Raw genomic sequence first — 16,655 nt, forward strand, 5'->3', positions numbered from 1 at the left:
GGTTTAAGCAGAGAATGATGATAAACCTATGTTCCAATGGTATTATGTGACTACTCTTGTATTTAAAAGAACGGCACTGCGATGCAATGCACTGGGCAGCCGATCGAGACTACGGTCTACCCCAAAGCCAAATCAAAGTCCTTCAAAAGAAGCCATCTTGCTTACCCCATACAAAAAAAGGAAAAAAGCACGTTAAAAAAAGAAGACTGCAATACATTGCATTGCATGATTTCATTTTACTAAGCAATTTTCTCTAGGCTTTGAAAATTTTATCAAGAGTATTTATGTAGACAAAATTTCAATTGAATTTTCTTTTGATGGGGTTACTAAATGAGCCTTCCCTGTCTACTCTAGTGTTAAAGATGTGACTTTTAGTCATTATGAAGGATAAAGCTAATAATAAGTGATTTTTTTTATCATAGATGCATTTCTCCTAAAAAATATTACTATAGTATCTTTTATATTTTACATTTTGCGTAAAAGTTGTATGTATTCAGCATGGCGAGTGTCAAGAATGTTGGCAATCCTGTTAAACGTCATGTATGATGTTCAGGCTAACAACGTTCTTGTATGTTTGTGTTCGTGCATGTACCGCCTTGTTCGTTGGTTTTAAAATTACACATCCTTCCTCATATTGTTGCAGACATATTTATAATTTCGTGAGGTAAGATTTTTGTCTTGTTTGATGGGAAGTCATTTAGGGTAGAATTAAGCAAGAGCTCCGTAGAGGCTAGGGTATTACTATGGAAATTCATTCTTCTTATAGTATTTTGGTTGCTTATTAAGAATTAACCGTTATTTTTTGTCGGTCGACTGTAATTAACCTCAGAAGTTGAACGCTTGCCATCCTGGAATGCTGTCACGCTTGTGCAGTGTTAAGGAGCTTTTGGTTAAAGGTGGACTTTAGTTCACCGAGGTTTAGGCCTACGTTAGAGCAGGTTAGGTTAGTTAAGTGCCTTTTATAGCCAAATAGGGTTAATTCTAAGTATTAGCTCCGTGCCTGTTTTTACCTTGGAAACTGGTTTTTTCTACACTTTTAGGGGTTCTGATATTGGCGGTGCAGTTGTTTGTTGTCGGCCAAATGGAATGTCCCTTTGCCGTGTTTAGTACTGGCCCGAGCAGGGGTGGCGGTACCCGTACGTTAACAAGTTATTGCACTTGCCGGATGGGGTATGAACGGTTCCAAACCGATGTACCCGTGCTCTGTCTTGTGAAGATCGCGTATGGAAACTCCGGTAATTCTATAGACAGTACTAGCTCTGTGCCTGTTTTTACCTTTTCAGGTGGTTTTTTCTATACTTTTAGGGGTTCTGATACTGGCAATGCATCTGTTGGTATTATTTCACTTATGGACATTAATTGCTTTCAACATAAAATATAGGTTTTTCTGTTGTATTATGATGTGATTTGAATGATTTTGAGGTTTATTTCCATCGCAAATGAATACTTATCCTTCCCGGCAAATGATATACTGTATACAAAATTAATAAAATTACGACTTGTCAGAATACTGCACCCCCCCCCCTCTCCATAGCTAATACGGCAAAACTGTGTTTACTGATTACAGTTTTGCCGTATTAGCTATGGAGAGGGGGGTGCAGTATTCTGACAAGTCGTAATTTTATTAATTTTGTATACAGTATATCATTTGCCGGGGAAGGATAAGTATTCATTTGCGATGGAAATAAACCTCAAAATCATTCAAATCACATCATAATACAACAGAAAAACCTATATTTTATGTAGAAAGCAATTAATGTCCATAAGTAAAATAATACCCATCTGTTTGTTGTCGGCCAAATGGAATGTCCCTTCGCCGTGTTTAGCACTGGCCCGGACGTGGAGGGTTGGGTACCTATACGTTAACAAGTTATTGCACTTGCCGGACAGGATATGAACCGTTCGAAACAGACGTAGCCGTGCTCTGTCTTGTGAAGATGGCGTATGGAAATCCCTTGTTGGATGGACTTCAGGGTTTAATTACAGGTTAATTACACTCGAGCGCCAAAAATTGAAGGTAAATTCATAATTAGCAACCAAAACACTGTAGAAAAAGTTAAGTTAGAAGGCAGTTGCTGCCACGGAGCTACTATATAGTTCTACCAAAACTCTTTGTTGGATGGACTTCAGGGGTTAATTACATTTGTGCAGCAAAAATTGAAGGTAAATCCATAATTAGCAACCAAAAAACTTTAGAAAATGTCAAGTTAGAAGGAAATCGTCACCGCAGAGCTACTACAGTACTTAGATCTAACCAAATGGGTTTCCTTAGCCATCCGTTCTTGAACATATGGCTCCCTGATGACATGTGCATACACGGAACCGTTCCATGATTTACTAAGGATGGCCACAGTGCTGCATTAAACATAGGCCTAGAGTATTATTTGCTTTTTACCATAGCCCAGCTCATTTTGGACTTATGTTGTGCCGTTAATGTGGTCAATATGAAAATCATAAAAAAATGTAACGCAAGTTTACTGTTATCGAGATAGTATTTTTTTTTTATTTAGCCTCCATTCCCATGGAGCTAGTACTAAACATAAGGTATTACCCATGGGAATGGTTGTGGTATTAAAGTAAATATTTTCCTAGAATAAATGGTGCTTGTGGTGTTTTTAAGCAGAGAAAAATTGTGGATCAATTCATTCTCAGATTGTTTGATTAGCTTATACTTGAATATAAATGTTAGCCTTCCTGTTAAAATAGAAGCAAAGTTTCATAAACAACTGCATACAAAATCAGGGCAGATATTCTGTGACAATAACATTTGTCAAGAGTTTCAGGTTCTTGTTAAATTGTTGTCTGAAATGCCTATTAGCCCATCAATCATAAATTAACCTAATTCCACGTGCTCTATTTTCTACCTAACCTAACCAATAAGGGGTCTTTGTTCCCAAGAGTCCCCCAGATATTTTGATGGTAAAACTATAGAACAACTCCGCATGGCTTATTGCCTTGGAAATTGAGTTTTCCTATACTTGTAGTGTTGCTAATGATGGAATTAGTGTTGTTTATTGGCTCTCAGTTATCATTGATCTAACACCTGTATCAGGGACCCTTTGGGAACAGGGGGTTTGTTCCGACACAATATACAAACCCTCGGTCCTTTACATTAGGGATTACTTTCAGGCGTAGGATGGAAACGGCCGTTGAACTTCAAACAAGGTGGTTAGGCAGTTAACTACTGTCCGGGAGGCGGGAGTACCGCCTGCCCGGATGTAAACATTCCAATTTGCTTTCGGCCGTCGTAGCGCACGGACGTTGTTCTTCGTCGCTCTCTGCCTGACTGCTCTTTTTTCATCAGTTTGGTGGGAAATCTTACTTTTTGTTTTGATCATGGACAAACCAACCAAGCCTTCCTATCCCCAGCGTGTATGTCCCGGGGTAGGAGGGAAAAAAATGTAACTCTTTTTCAATCTAGCGTCGATGCGGACCCACAGGCTCTCTGCCCATCTTGCAGGGGGCGTGTGTGTTCGCACGATGCTCCCTGTAGTGAGTATTGCTCTTGGTCCCCCGAGCAATGGAGGAAGTTCGAGGGGAGGAGACGTTACCGTCGTAAGCCTACCAGGGAGTCGTCCGAGGGAAATACGCCCCCGATGACTCCATTGGTGGCGAATGTGTTGGGTTCGTTTCTCCCTCCCAGCGAGCTTCCCCTTCTTGCTCCCTCTCCCTCGGGTGAGGACTCCCCCTCCCCTTCCTCTTTCGTTTCATCGTTTGTGGAAGGGTGTGGGGGAGAGTTGGACCGGGACATCCTCTCGGAGGTCTCTTCCCGTTCTGGAGTTCTGGAGTTTTTTCCTCCAGAGTGGAGGCTTCCCGCTCTAACCCGACTTTTGCTTCAGGTCTCGGGCTGGATAGCCAGGCTACGGACTCGGCCTTAACCTGGCTACACCTGGGCCTACCTGGCACATCACTGGAGGGACTGGCACCTCATCTCTCCACCACTCCAGTGACCACTCACTCAGCAACGACAGCCACTACAACAACCGTCACCATGTCCAGGTTTGCGCAGCTCCCGGTATCGGTAGCCTCGCACCTAGATACCCAGGTCTCGGCTTCCCCTGGCGTGCAACACGCAGTACCACTGCCGCCTGGCTTCCTGGCCCTGTTCACGCGAGCAAGCCCTGCCTACATGGTGATGTCATCCTTTCCATACGTGACAGTCGCTGCCCCCGTTGCTGACCCTGGCTCATCCACGACCGCAGTTCCTCACTTCACTTTCCATCCCGGCCCTTCGTCTGTTCCTCTCCCCATTCCATCGACTCTGGCGCGGCCTGACATGACTACCCACGCGGGAGGGGCGGCGCCTGCATTCCCGGCCCCGCCCACTTTTGTTCCTGGCCGATGCGCGGTTGCTCCCACCCAGTTAAGTGCTGGCCCGAGCTCCGCGGTCTCTTCCCGGGATGTGCCTTCTGCTGCAGCCCCTCCTGCCGTTCCTGAGTCTTCGACTGTGCCTACCTGGTTTGGGGACTTACCAGCCATCCTGAAGCTGATGATGAAGAAGAAGAAGAAGAGGTCTAGGAAGGTGTTGTCATCTTCGTCTTCATCATCGTCATCTTCTTCGTCTGCTGCCTCTTCTGCTTCTCCTTCCGAGGCTTCGCAGCCGAAGAAGAAGAAGCCTGCCTCTCCCCCCCCAGGAAACCTCGCACTGAGGCTTCGAAGGGTCTGCCTCCTTCCACAGGGAAGGCAGTGAGATCTCTCGTCGGCTCTTCCCGAGCCTCAGATCAGGGAACCGCTGCCCTGGCCTCTGGGTCAGTCACATCGGGGGCCAAGGCCGTGCAGACCAAGGTCTGCACCCCCCCCCCCCCGCTGTGCCTAAGAAACCTGCTTCAAAGGCCAGCGAGTCTGCGTCTGACACTCGTTCGCTAGTTGCTCCGAGTACCCGGGTCCCCAAGGAGGACCTGGGTACCCCAGTCTTATACAGGAGAAACTCCTCTCCGTACGGACCAGGGCGTGGGGCGAGAGAAAGAGCCCAGGCATGCAGGTGCCCTGGCTCTTCCTGCTGGTACTCCTGTGAGTGCCAAGTCAGGTTCTCGGGATAGCGCTTCGCGAATGTCAGGAGAGGTGGAGAAGAGGTCCCCTGCTCAGTCTTCCCGAGAGGCTACGGCCTCGAAGAAGACTGGGGCGCGTCCAGAGGACAGCGCAAGCTCGCGCCAGCCAGCCGCACGTTCGACTCCTCCCAGTCCCCGGCCACGTCCACGTGGCCAGCCTGGCTTGGGGGAGGCGAGCACGCGGCTCGGCTCTCGCGAGCCGCTCCGCTCTCCTCGGGAGATTGCTTCTCCTAGGCGAAAGCAGTCTCCTCGACCCGGGCTGCCATCACCACCGCGGGTTGGTGACCACTCCCGGCCCGCTGCCTCTGTTGGTTCTGCCAGCAAAGCCAGTGGGAGCACCCGATCCTCCTCACCTGTCCCCTCCGCCCCTTCAGCTTCTTCCAGGGGGCGCTAGTCGGACAGGAAGGACTCCGGCGAGTTGTCTCCCCAGAGTTCTACCTCGTGGGCGTATGAACCTGGCTCGGTCCTTGGCTCGACCAGGTCTTACGGCCATGTTGTCCAGGAAGGGTCACGGGGGTCTGCTGAGGTTCTCTCTCCTGCAGGGAGAGTAGATCGGGAGGAACGCACCCTGGAAGGACTCGAGGGTCCTCTGCCCCAGGATGCGGACACTCCTGAAATACAGAGGATCTTTGCAGAGGTTATCACGCTGATTCGTCAGCACAATGACCTCGGGGAAGGAACCACGGCTTCTTCTGTGGATCGTCCATCGCGCCTCGAATCCTTTTGGGGACCTAAGAAGGAACCCAAGGCTTCGGTGGGGCTACCGTGGTCCACGCTTGCCAAGGGGGTCCTTGACCAAGTGAACAGTCTTGTGTCTGGGCAAGACAGCTCACTTCGTTCGAGCCACTCGGACAAGCCCCCCCCCCCCCCCCTGCCTCGCCAGAAGTGCTTCTATACTACAGCTGGAGGGGCATTGCTGACCAAGCAGGTTGACCCAGACCTGACTAGTCTGGATCCGGGTCTGACATTGCAACAACTTACTGGTGAGAGTGTCTCCCTCTCCCAGCAAGAAGCTGCAACCCTGGAAGCCACCGCCATGGCGGCCTTCCAAGCAGTCTCCTGGCTTGATCTGTGGTCCTTCACAGTATCGAGGGTAGCTTCTTCCTCGGGCTCTATCTTACCTGGGGAGAACTCCATCTTTGGGAGACTGTGTCAGTCGGGGGTAGGGCTATTTCCTGCCTCACCCACCAGACTGCGAATCTGTGGGCAAACCTGGTTCTGAAACGAAGAGATGCCGTTCTCTCTCACTTCTCCAGGTCTGTAGGTCCCGAATCAGCAATCGCCCTCAGGAATGGACTGTTGCTGGGTTCCTCCTCTCTCTTCCCTAGAGAGCTGGTGGACACCGCAGTAGACAAGCGCCAGGCCGATCACAGCAACCGGCTTGTCCACCAGGCAGTGGCCAAGACTTACGGGTCTTCTCATCCCACTGCGGCCAGGTCTTCGAGCCAGGTTGGCACTTCCTCGGCCCCTAAGAAGTCCCAGTCATCGAAGGGGACCCGAGGAAACACCCAGCCTTCTTCTTCCTCGAGAAGGGGGGGTCCCTCCCACCCTTTTCAGCCCACTTTCCAAGCCGGTTAAGGGGGCAAAGGGAAGACGAAGAAGGGAAAACGCTAGGGGCGACGTTCCCCCCAAAAAGCTGCCGAAGGTTGGAGGGTTGCCTGTCGAGCCATTGGGCAACATGGCAGCGACATGGAGCCGAGACCTGGATAGTGGATGTCCTTCGGGAGGGATATCTACTACCCTTCGAGTCTCAGCCTCCCCTCACCTACTCTCCGGTCCATCTCCAAACCTATGTTCCAGGATCATCGAAGGACACCGCACTACAGCAAGAAGTGCAAGCCATGCTGAGCAAGGGTGCTGTAGAAGTCGTGTTGGACCAGTCCCCAGGCTTTTACAGCCATGTCTTTCTTGTGGAGAAAGCCTCAGGGAGATGGAGACCGGTCATAGACCTCTCTCCCCTGAACCATTTCGTTCACCAGACTCGGTTCACGATGGAAATAGCGCAATCTGTGCTGGCCTCCATCAGGAAGAACGACTTCTTACTTACGGTGGGCCTGAAGGATGCGTATTTTCAAATACCCATTCATCCGTCCTCTCGCAAGTACCTCCACTTTGTCCTCGGGGAGACGGTCTTCCAGTTCGGGGCACTTTGTTTCAGGCTCTCGACCGCTCCCTAGGTGTTCACGAGAGTCTTCTCTCTCGTGTCATCTTGGGCCCACTCGCACGGGATACGTCTACTGAGGTATCTCGACGACTGGCTAGTCCTGGCAGGCTCTTGCTCGCAGATGCTACAGGACAGGGATCGGCTCCTCACACCCAAGCAGAGGATAAAGTACCTGGGCATGCTGATAGACACGGTGGCAGCGAAACTCTTTCCCTTGGACTCTCGTATCAGCAAGTTCAGGCAGGCAGCACAACTGTTCCTGTCACGACAGGAGCAGCCAGCCCGGCAATGGCAAGTCGTCATCGGTCACCTGGCGTCTTTGGAGAAGCTAGTACCTCATGGGCGTCTTCACCTGCGGTCTCTTAAGTGGAGACTAAAGGAGTATTGGTCCCAGTCCCAAGACCCCCAGTCCTTCCTCATCCCTCTTTCCGAGGAGGTGAGGGAGGACCTTCGCTGGTGGACAGACAACAGGAACCTCTTGATAGAAGTATCCCTGCATACTCCCCCACCGGACATGCTTCTGTTCTTGAACGCATTGACCGAGGAATGGGGCACACACCTGGAGGAGTTGCTGACTTAGGGAGTGTGGCACCGAGACGACAAGCACCTTCACATCAACATCCTAGAACTCAAGGCGGCCTTTCTGGCCCTCCAAGAGTTCAGGGATCGAGTGATGGGACACTCCGTGGTACTGATGAGCGACAATACCACGGTAGTGGCATACGTCAACAAGCAGGGGGGCCTGATGTCCTGCCAGTTTCATCAGTTGATGATGCAGGTGCACGAGTGGGCCACGGCCCACTCGGTAGAGCTGTCAGCCAGGTACATTCCAGGCAAGAGGAATGTCGTGGCAGACAAGCTCAGCCGCCAGAACCAGGTGGTAGGGACCGAATGGTCTCTCCACCAGGAGATAGCGGAAAGGCTGTTCGATCTGTGGGGGTGTCCAGTCATCGATCTGTTCGCCACCCAGCACAACAGAAAGCTCCAGGTCTTCTGTTCTGTTGTGCCTGGCCCATGGGCCGCTGCAGAGGACGCGTTCCAGCATCCGTGGAACAACCTCGACGTGTACGCCTTCCCGCCATTCTGTCTGATTCGCCGAGTGATCAGCCGAGCGATGATCACCCCGAATCTCAGAATGATTCTGGTGGCACCCAAATGGCCCCAGGCCGTTTGGTATCCGGACCTGCTAGCTCTTCTCTCCGAGGCGCCGAGAGAGATTCCCCCCTGGCCCAACCTGCTGCGTCAACCCCATGTAGAGCGGTTCCACCTGGCAGTGCATTCCCTGTGTCTTCATGGCTGGAGGTTATCCACCGTCTCTTGCGAGCAAGAGGCTTTTCGCATTGCGCAGCAACAGAGATGGCAGGATACCTCAGACGATCCTCCGCAGCGGTATACCAGGGAAAGTGGTCCGTCTTCTGTGGTTGGTGTCGTCGAAGGGGTATCTCTCCGATTGGAGCCTCTGTTCAGCAGGTCGCGGACTTCCTCGTCTTCCTTCGCCGAGAGAAGCTTCTTTCCGTTTCAGCCGTGAAAGGCTACCGCGCCGCACTCGGCCTAGTCTTACGGCTGAAAGGAGTAGACATCTCCTCTTTTGAGATCTCTCTACTGATGAGAAGCTTCAAAAGGTCTTGCCCACCCAGGGATCTCAGGACCCCTGCATGGGATGTGACTCTCATCCTGAGGAGCCTGACTTGTGCACCATACGAGCCCTTACGAGAGTCGTCAGACAGGGATCTGACCCTCAAGACCGTCTTCTTGCTAGCCGTGGCATCGGCGAAGAGAGTGGGCGAACTTCACGGACTTTCCTTTGATGTTAAACACTTTAGGGGATGGGGATCAGTTACGCTCGATTTCATCCCAGATTTCGTAGCGAAGACTCAGAATCCTTCGGTCCCTGACGCACGGTTCCGGTCCTTGGGAGAATGAATGTGGAGTGACTGGCCTCTCTTCCTTCCCCCCATCCTGGCTCTCTTCCCACGGGCAGGGAGCGGACGTGCTGTTACAAGCTGGATCTGGCGGTCGATGCAGGTAAGCACATAACGGGCACTCCCGTTCTTTCTTCCAAGCAACCCCACTCCTTTCTCTTGCAAGGGGAGGAAGGAGACCATGACTGTAAGACAAACCCAGTGCTTGTATTTGCCTTTATGTCATCCGACGTCAAATTCTTCCTAGCCTACTTTGCATGAACTGACGTCTTCCTCTTTCATGCAAAGGGACCGAGAAGTCTGACAACTGATCCTGCGTTTCTTATAACCCGATCTTTTGTCAGAGGCAGTTTTTTCCCTTCCTCGCTTTTACGACCAGGAAGGGAAGACAAGGTGGTGAACTCCAGTCAGTTCATAGAGACTTAATCAGATTCCTCCCTCCAATCGGTAAGTCTCCTAATGTAAAGGACCGAGGGTTTGTATATTGTGTCGGAACAAATAACAATTTTTAAAAGTAAATTGTATTTTTCCTAACTATACAAACCCGAGGTCCTTTACACTTTATACCCACCTCATGCCACCCCTCAATCTGATACCTGGGCCAAAAGGCAAATTGGAATGTTTACATCCGGGCAGGTGGTACTCCCGCCTCCCAGACAGTAGTTAACTGCCTAACCACCTTGTTTGAAGTTCAACAGCCGTTTCCAGCCTATGCCTGAAAGTAATTCCTAATGTAAAGGACCTCGGGTTTGTATAGCCTAGTTAGGAAAAATACAATTTACTTTTAAAAATTGTTATTTTTGGTGGGGTAAAACACGGTGATGGCCACCCTGGAATGGTTCCATGCATACATAAGGCATATGGGAGCCATATGTTCAAGAAGGGATTGGCTAAGGAAACCTGTTATAAAAGTAACTATACTAACCTAATCTAGTAGGCCATGTTATTTAGTTTGGAGGCTCCAGCCCCTGGACCCCCCCAGTGAAGGAAATTATACTTTTTACCAAAAGTTCCCCCATAACACTGCACATGAGCGATAGCATTCCAGGGTGGCCAGCATACAATAACATATCAGTTCTGAGGTTAATTACAGTTGACTGCTAAAAAATAATGGTAAATTCTTGATAAGCAACCAAAATACCATAGGAAAACTCAATTACCAAGGCAATAAGCCGTGCAGAGTTATACTATAGTTCTACAATTTTAACTTATGGAATATTGAAATGGCATTAAACCTCTCAAACATTTTTACCTCCTAAGACTACATTTTCTAGAGTTATAGCTTGCATATAAACTTTGGTTCAAATTTACGCACAGTAAGCCAGGCAATGATTCATAATATAAGCTGTTTTTAACCCCAGTGCTTTGCTTGACAGCTTAAATTTCATAAACCAAACCAAACCTGTTAATTATGGCTAGGTGGAATTTGCCCCAGTAATAGATTTGCAATATTCATGGCACCCAGATGATGTTAAGGATAATACTAGTACCAAAGAAGAGAACCTCTGTGAGATTTTTGTGCATAGGATAAATCACTGACGTCTCTCCCTTACGGTAGGCAAGATACAGTGCTTTTATGAAAAGTTGGGAATGCTACAATAGTCTATAAGAATAATTTAGGGTAGTTAAACAAAAATCAGATTAGATTAACACCTTATTTATGGTAATTTTAACACCTTATTTATTGTAATTATTTTTCTCCCGTTTCACAATTTACATGCCATCCTCCCTTTAACCCAAATAATTGTCAGTGAGGAGAGGGGCTAAGTTTCAGATAAGGGTTTTCAAATACTATACCCTGCAAGGTGCTGTTGCATGTTAAAAGCAAAGTCAATAGTACAAAAGAATTCTTCTGTTCTTCAGAGGTATTCTCATTTTATTAATGAAAGTTGGCTGACTTTCTAATTGGATACATTAGGAAAGATCTTTTGGAGGGTCAAATAATGCGGCAGCCCAAGCAATATCTCCTTAAGTAACTTACCAAATAATTACAAAGCTATTGGTTCCTAACCACGGTGGCTTAAAAATTCAAATTTTATATAAGTAACTTACCAGATAATTACATAGCTATAGTTTCTGCTTTACACGGCAGCTCAAAATTCAAAATTCGTGTTAGTGCTCTTTTGTTTTGGGTGTAGGTATGCTGCCCCGCCCACTTTCAGGGAAGAATAGGTAAACCATAGCTAAAGAGCTCAATTAATTTCTGCTGGTTAATGACTGAACACCAGTTATTAGCAGCTCTTGATTCTTTTTTGCCGGATGGTCGGAGATCGTCTTTGGTGAAGTACTCTTTGCTTTTGGTAGCGCAGCTATTTAGCTTAGCCAGAATTTGGATTTATATCTTCGATTGTGACTTGTTTTGACCATTATGTCTGACTAGTTTATCCAGCACTAGGTATTGCAGCAAAGGTTGCAAAACTAGAATCACTTTTGCCAAATATGACTCACATACCATTTGTAGTACAGTACTTGTATGGAACAGATTTCTCCAGATTTGAATTGTGATGAATGTAAGGACTGGGATAGGTGGAAATGGGAGACTTTACTAACACACTTGGACAAATTGCAGCGTGACCAAATTAGAGAAGCTACAGCTAGGGCCGAAGCTAAGGCTTTCACTAGTACAGGTCCAGGGGTTATTATCGATGTTATGCCTATCCCTTCGACACCTGGGACAGCTTTCTCCCATTTCCAGTACTCTAGCTTTTCCTGTCACTCTATTACCTAGCTCTCATTTTGCTGAACCCAATGCTATTGCCAGTTTAGAAGCATGGGTAGATCAAAAGTTTAATTTACTCGTCAATACTGTTTCCCAGATGGGGAATTCTGTTAAGGTCCTAATGGACAAGTTTAATAGCGTATTGTCAAGTGATATGTCAGTGGAGCCCTTGTTCACTTGGGAGGAAGCAAACTGGCAGTCCAAGGGAGGTTGGTGGGGTTTGCCCACGAGCAGTCGTCACCTCATCCGAGCCTGTTGTTCGATCCCAGGCTGCGGAAGAACGCCATTGGAAAGGTGTTCGTAAGGATATGCATGCCCTATCCTCAAGTGAATCACATTCTCCCACATCAAAGAAGCGCAGGAGACGTTTCATGAAAGTATCGAGGCCATTGAAAAGGCCAGGCGCTTCCTTGGATTCAGATTCGCACCGCCTCGTAAGCGAGCGGCAGAGAGAGAACGTAGCCCTCTGCCTTCTTGTAGTTTTTAAGAGTCGCCAGCGAGAGATTCTCTCTCCCATTCAGGTGCGAAAGTGGGTTCCGACCCCAAAAGAATGTGTGCCAGTCCGTCTTTGCAGCGCCAAGTGTCCAAGTACAAACCATATGAGCGTACTTCAGCTGAGCGCCCATCGCATGAGCGCGCAATTTCAGCCTTCCCAGTCCGTGAGTGCCCAGATTCCGGGTTAGAAGAACCAGTGTATGACCACTCGGAGTTTCAACGTCAGTTCGCCGAGCGCCCATCTTTGGGGCACCAAGTGTCCACGAGTACCGCGACTGCTTCAAAGGAGTCGCGGGAGTCAGTATCTGCTTTGACAGCGAGTGGGCGCCCAACGCCCGTGCATCCAGCCTCTCAAAGCTCTCCCTACTGTTGATTCTTAAAGAGAATTTCCGTCTGTGATCCAAGATCCCTCGTTGGCGCCGCTTCAACTTTGGCTCGATAAAGTTTTTTGGATTGGATGGTAGGGGCTCCAGCCAAGAAAACTGAAGACTGTACGTCCCTTCAAGAAAACTTCGCATCGGATTGGCTGGGATTGCTGGGGTGCGCTGACAGACCCGTAAGAGATGGAGCACTAGAACTAGCAACCATTTTCATGACAGGAGTCCTCAAGAAACGAGACTTGTGGTGCTTGTTTGCAGCGAAGGGAGTCACCCCATCACAATGGTCTTTGCTTCTGTTTGCCCCCCTGGACAATAATAGTCTGTTCCTGCAGGACACCCTGGAGCGGGTGTCAGTAGAGCTACAGAAGAAGTCGACTCAGGACCTCCTCATTCAATCCACCAGAAGGACTTAAGTTCCCCGCACAAGCCACTGCTTCCAACACTTCTACCAGAATGCCGTCGCCCTTGCAGCAACAGCCCTTTCGAAGTTCCAGAGGCCGTTTCCAGTCATGATGTAGAGCCAACCTTGAACTTCCAGACCAGCCAAGAAGTCCATTAACAAGCCAGCACCTCGAAAATGAGTCTTCTGTCCTCCGTGTTCCAGTGGGAGCAAGACTTTCCCATTTCTGGACAGAATGGAACAAGAAAAATGTGGAGCTGTGGGTGCTGAAAGTATTGAAAGAAGGCTATGCTATCCCTTTCAGGGAGAAACCTCTCTTAGTAACCTCTCCCATCAGCTTAACAGCCTATTCGGTAGACTCAACAGAGATTTTCGGCCCTATCTGAGGAAGTATCAGCCCTTCTAGAAAAGAAAGCCGTGGAATTAGTCGAAGATGTGAACAAGTCATCAGGAGGATGGAGACCTGTCCTGGACGTCAGTGCCCTGAACCTCCATGAAGGAGACTGGATGGTTATGATTGACATGCAAGATGCTTAGTTCCATGTTCCAGTTCACCCAGACTTCAGGAAGTACCTGAGGTTCGTGTTCCAGGACAAAGTCTTCCAGTTTTGGGCTCTGCCACGGACTCTCCACAGCCCCTCAAGTTTTTACCTGAGTACTCGCTCCCCTATCGAAATGGCTACATCTTATGGGGATAAACATCTCTCTGTACCTGGATGACTGACTCCTACGCTCCCCCTCAAGATCTCTGCACGGAGGATGTACAGAAAACGCTTCGTCTCTCTCAAGAATTAGGCCTTCTAACAAACTTCAAGAAGTCAAAGCTAGTCCCGACTCAGTCTATCCTATATTTGGGGACAGTGATAGACTCTGAGTTTTCGGGGTTTTCCATCCCAACAAAGGATCCTAAATTGTCGCAGAAAAGTCCAGGACTTCGTAACTTGCCCCTTGTGCTCAGCCAACAAGTGGATAAGTCTTCTGGGAACCCTTTTTTCCATAGAGAAGTTCATTCCATCAGGCAGACTACATACAAGAGTACTGCAATTTTACCTAAAGACAAATTGGAAAAGGAAGTTGTTCCCGGACTTGTTCGTTTTCAACATCACTTCCCATATAAAAGAGGACCTTCAGTGGTGGTTAACGGAGAACAGATTTGCGACAGGAAGGTCTCTGGCTCCAGCGAACCTGATCTAATGTTATACTCAGACCCTTTGGATCTGGGTTGGGGAGCCCTTTTCAACGATTTGGAGGTTTCAGGAACATGGTTGCCTGCAGAAAGAAACCTCCACATCAACATAAAGGAATTAAAAGTGATTCATACTTTGCAACACAAACCTTCAACAAGACAGTGGCAGTCCATTCGGACAGCATGACCACCCTGGCTTATATCAAGAATCAAGGAGGGACTCATTCTTTTACACTCTACGAAGCGACAAAAGATTTTCTTTTATGGGCAAGGAGCAACGAGACCCAATTAGTGACCCTCTTCATTCAGGGCAGGATGAACATCCTTGTGGACGAATTGAGTCATGGCAAACAGGTCCTACTGACAGAATGGACACTCAATCCACGGGTGTGCACCAACCTGTGGAAGCTGTGGGGAAAGCCGTCGATAGACCTGTTTGCAACGTCAAGGAACCATCTTCATTTACTGACCACTCAAAAGCTCAGATCAATAGCCGAATAAGTATTGGAGTAGATGTTATGGTAAGTCATGGCTCCATTATTGAGTATAATGATATTATGATTATCCATAAATATCCTCCAACATCCTACCCTTGGCATCTGTCGTGTTCCCACACCATATGTGGTTGTGAGCATTAAAATCACCGCGGAGGAGGAAAGGAGCAGGAAGCTGATTGATCAGTAAATGAATATCATTATAAGTGAAATCCAAATCATAAGGAAGATAGATGGAGCAAACTGTAATTTGCCTGTCTAAAATGAAAGTTACTGCTACAGCTTGCAGATGAGTATTAATTGATAGCAAGGAGTGTTGCAATGACTTACGCACAATAGTTGCTGCACCTCCCTTAGCTCTGTCTCCGATTGATGGTGGAGAGTTATATATGCTGTAATTTAACCTAGGATTATATTGTATGCTTCCAAGCTTAGTTTCCTGAAGACACACAATACCTGGGCTATGGTCATGGAGCATTGCCCTTTAGCTCTTCACTTCGAGCCCTAAGACCTCTACAGTTCCATTGTAGTATTGATGTGAAAACTATTTTTTGGGCTTAGTGGAAGGCCCTTTAAATGGAGCCTTCTCATTTACTCTCTTTTATTTGTGAGTATCATCAAGAGATGATTTGGAGAGGACTGGTCTTGACAGGTTTGGTTTATTATCTGTTGATTTACTGGTGTCATTTGTCAGTTTGTTTAAATTCAGGCTGGGGTTCTTGCATCGAGCTTAGTACTTTGTATCCATTACTAAGTGATGCATGTTTAATTGGAGGAGAGGATGACGGGAACGTCTCCTCTTTTGGTGCTTTTGCTCCTCAGTCTCCATTAAATCAGGCAGAGACTCTGCCTGAGACAATTCCAAGGTGGATGGGTCAAGTGCCATCTTATCCTCCTTGGAGGCTTGTACTCTAGCCTCAACAGGCCGAGCACCTGACCCAGATGGCTGGGCCACTACCACAGGGGTTGATGCACCTGCTACATTAGAGGGGGCTGCCACTGCACCCCTAGTGGTAGATAGGGGTTGTGGCTTAAGAATTTCAGCATAGCTCCTAGGTTGTTGACCTAATTGTCTTTTTCCCAAACCGACACTTATATGCTCTGCATTGGCTTTATTTAGTGCAGACAGTTCAAATTTGTAAATTTCACAATTTTTGTTATTGGATTTATGTTCCTGTTGACAATTAACACATTTTGCTCTTCTGTTACATTCATCGTCATGATGGACACCAGAGCATTTATACAAATTTTATCATTTTTGCAGTTTTTGATGGGTGGCCAAACTTAAAGCAGTGATAGCACTGTATTGGTCTTTGCTGGAAAGGATGTACCCATACCCTTTCCTTTTCAAATATGACATGAGAAGGTACTTCAGAGTCTACAAAGGTTAAAATGATCATGTTGGCAATAGCTACCTTTTTCACTCTATAAACTGAAGTGGGACTCATTTCTAGAATTTCTTCTTCTGTCATGTCATAAAGGTCTTTATCAAATAGTACTCCTCTCCCATAAGTAAAGCTTAAGTGGGGCTTGATCTTCGTAATCTTTTCATCATTTTTTATGTCCAACAAGGTCAGCATATATGTATGCTTGGGTTGTGGATTTGGCATGAATAAGAATGGTGTTCTTCCCAAAACGAGAAATATCACTGCTCTTTATTCCTCCCAACTTTTTCTGAAGAAACCTGCAAAATTTATAGTAGTTCTAATTTTCCTCCTTGGCTGAAGCTACCACCCACATAGGAGGTTTAGGAGTCCTTATTTCTGCATTCTGGCTTCTCTCTGGTTTATCCTGAGCCCATTTAGATGGCACATAAACGTCTATGTGTATGGGAACTTTGTCTGTTA

At 47.6% G+C, this 16,655-nt stretch overlaps 1 long non-coding RNA gene across 1 annotated transcript in view; it reads left to right on the top strand.

The window, feature by feature from the left end:
• The first annotated feature begins 534 nt into the window (after positions 1 to 534).
• The window catches only part of LOC136842635 (uncharacterized), a 40,291-nt gene continuing 24,170 nt past the window's right edge, over positions 535 to 16,655 (top strand). The window contains exon 1 of the long non-coding RNA XR_010854284.1: positions 535 to 664. This is a non-coding gene — a long non-coding RNA (uncharacterized lncRNA). The remainder of the gene's footprint in view (positions 665 to 16,655) is intronic.

Source organism: Macrobrachium rosenbergii, chromosome 10, assembly GCF_040412425.1.
Source record: "Macrobrachium rosenbergii isolate ZJJX-2024 chromosome 10, ASM4041242v1, whole genome shotgun sequence".
NCBI lineage: Eukaryota > Metazoa > Arthropoda > Malacostraca > Decapoda > Palaemonidae > Macrobrachium > Macrobrachium rosenbergii.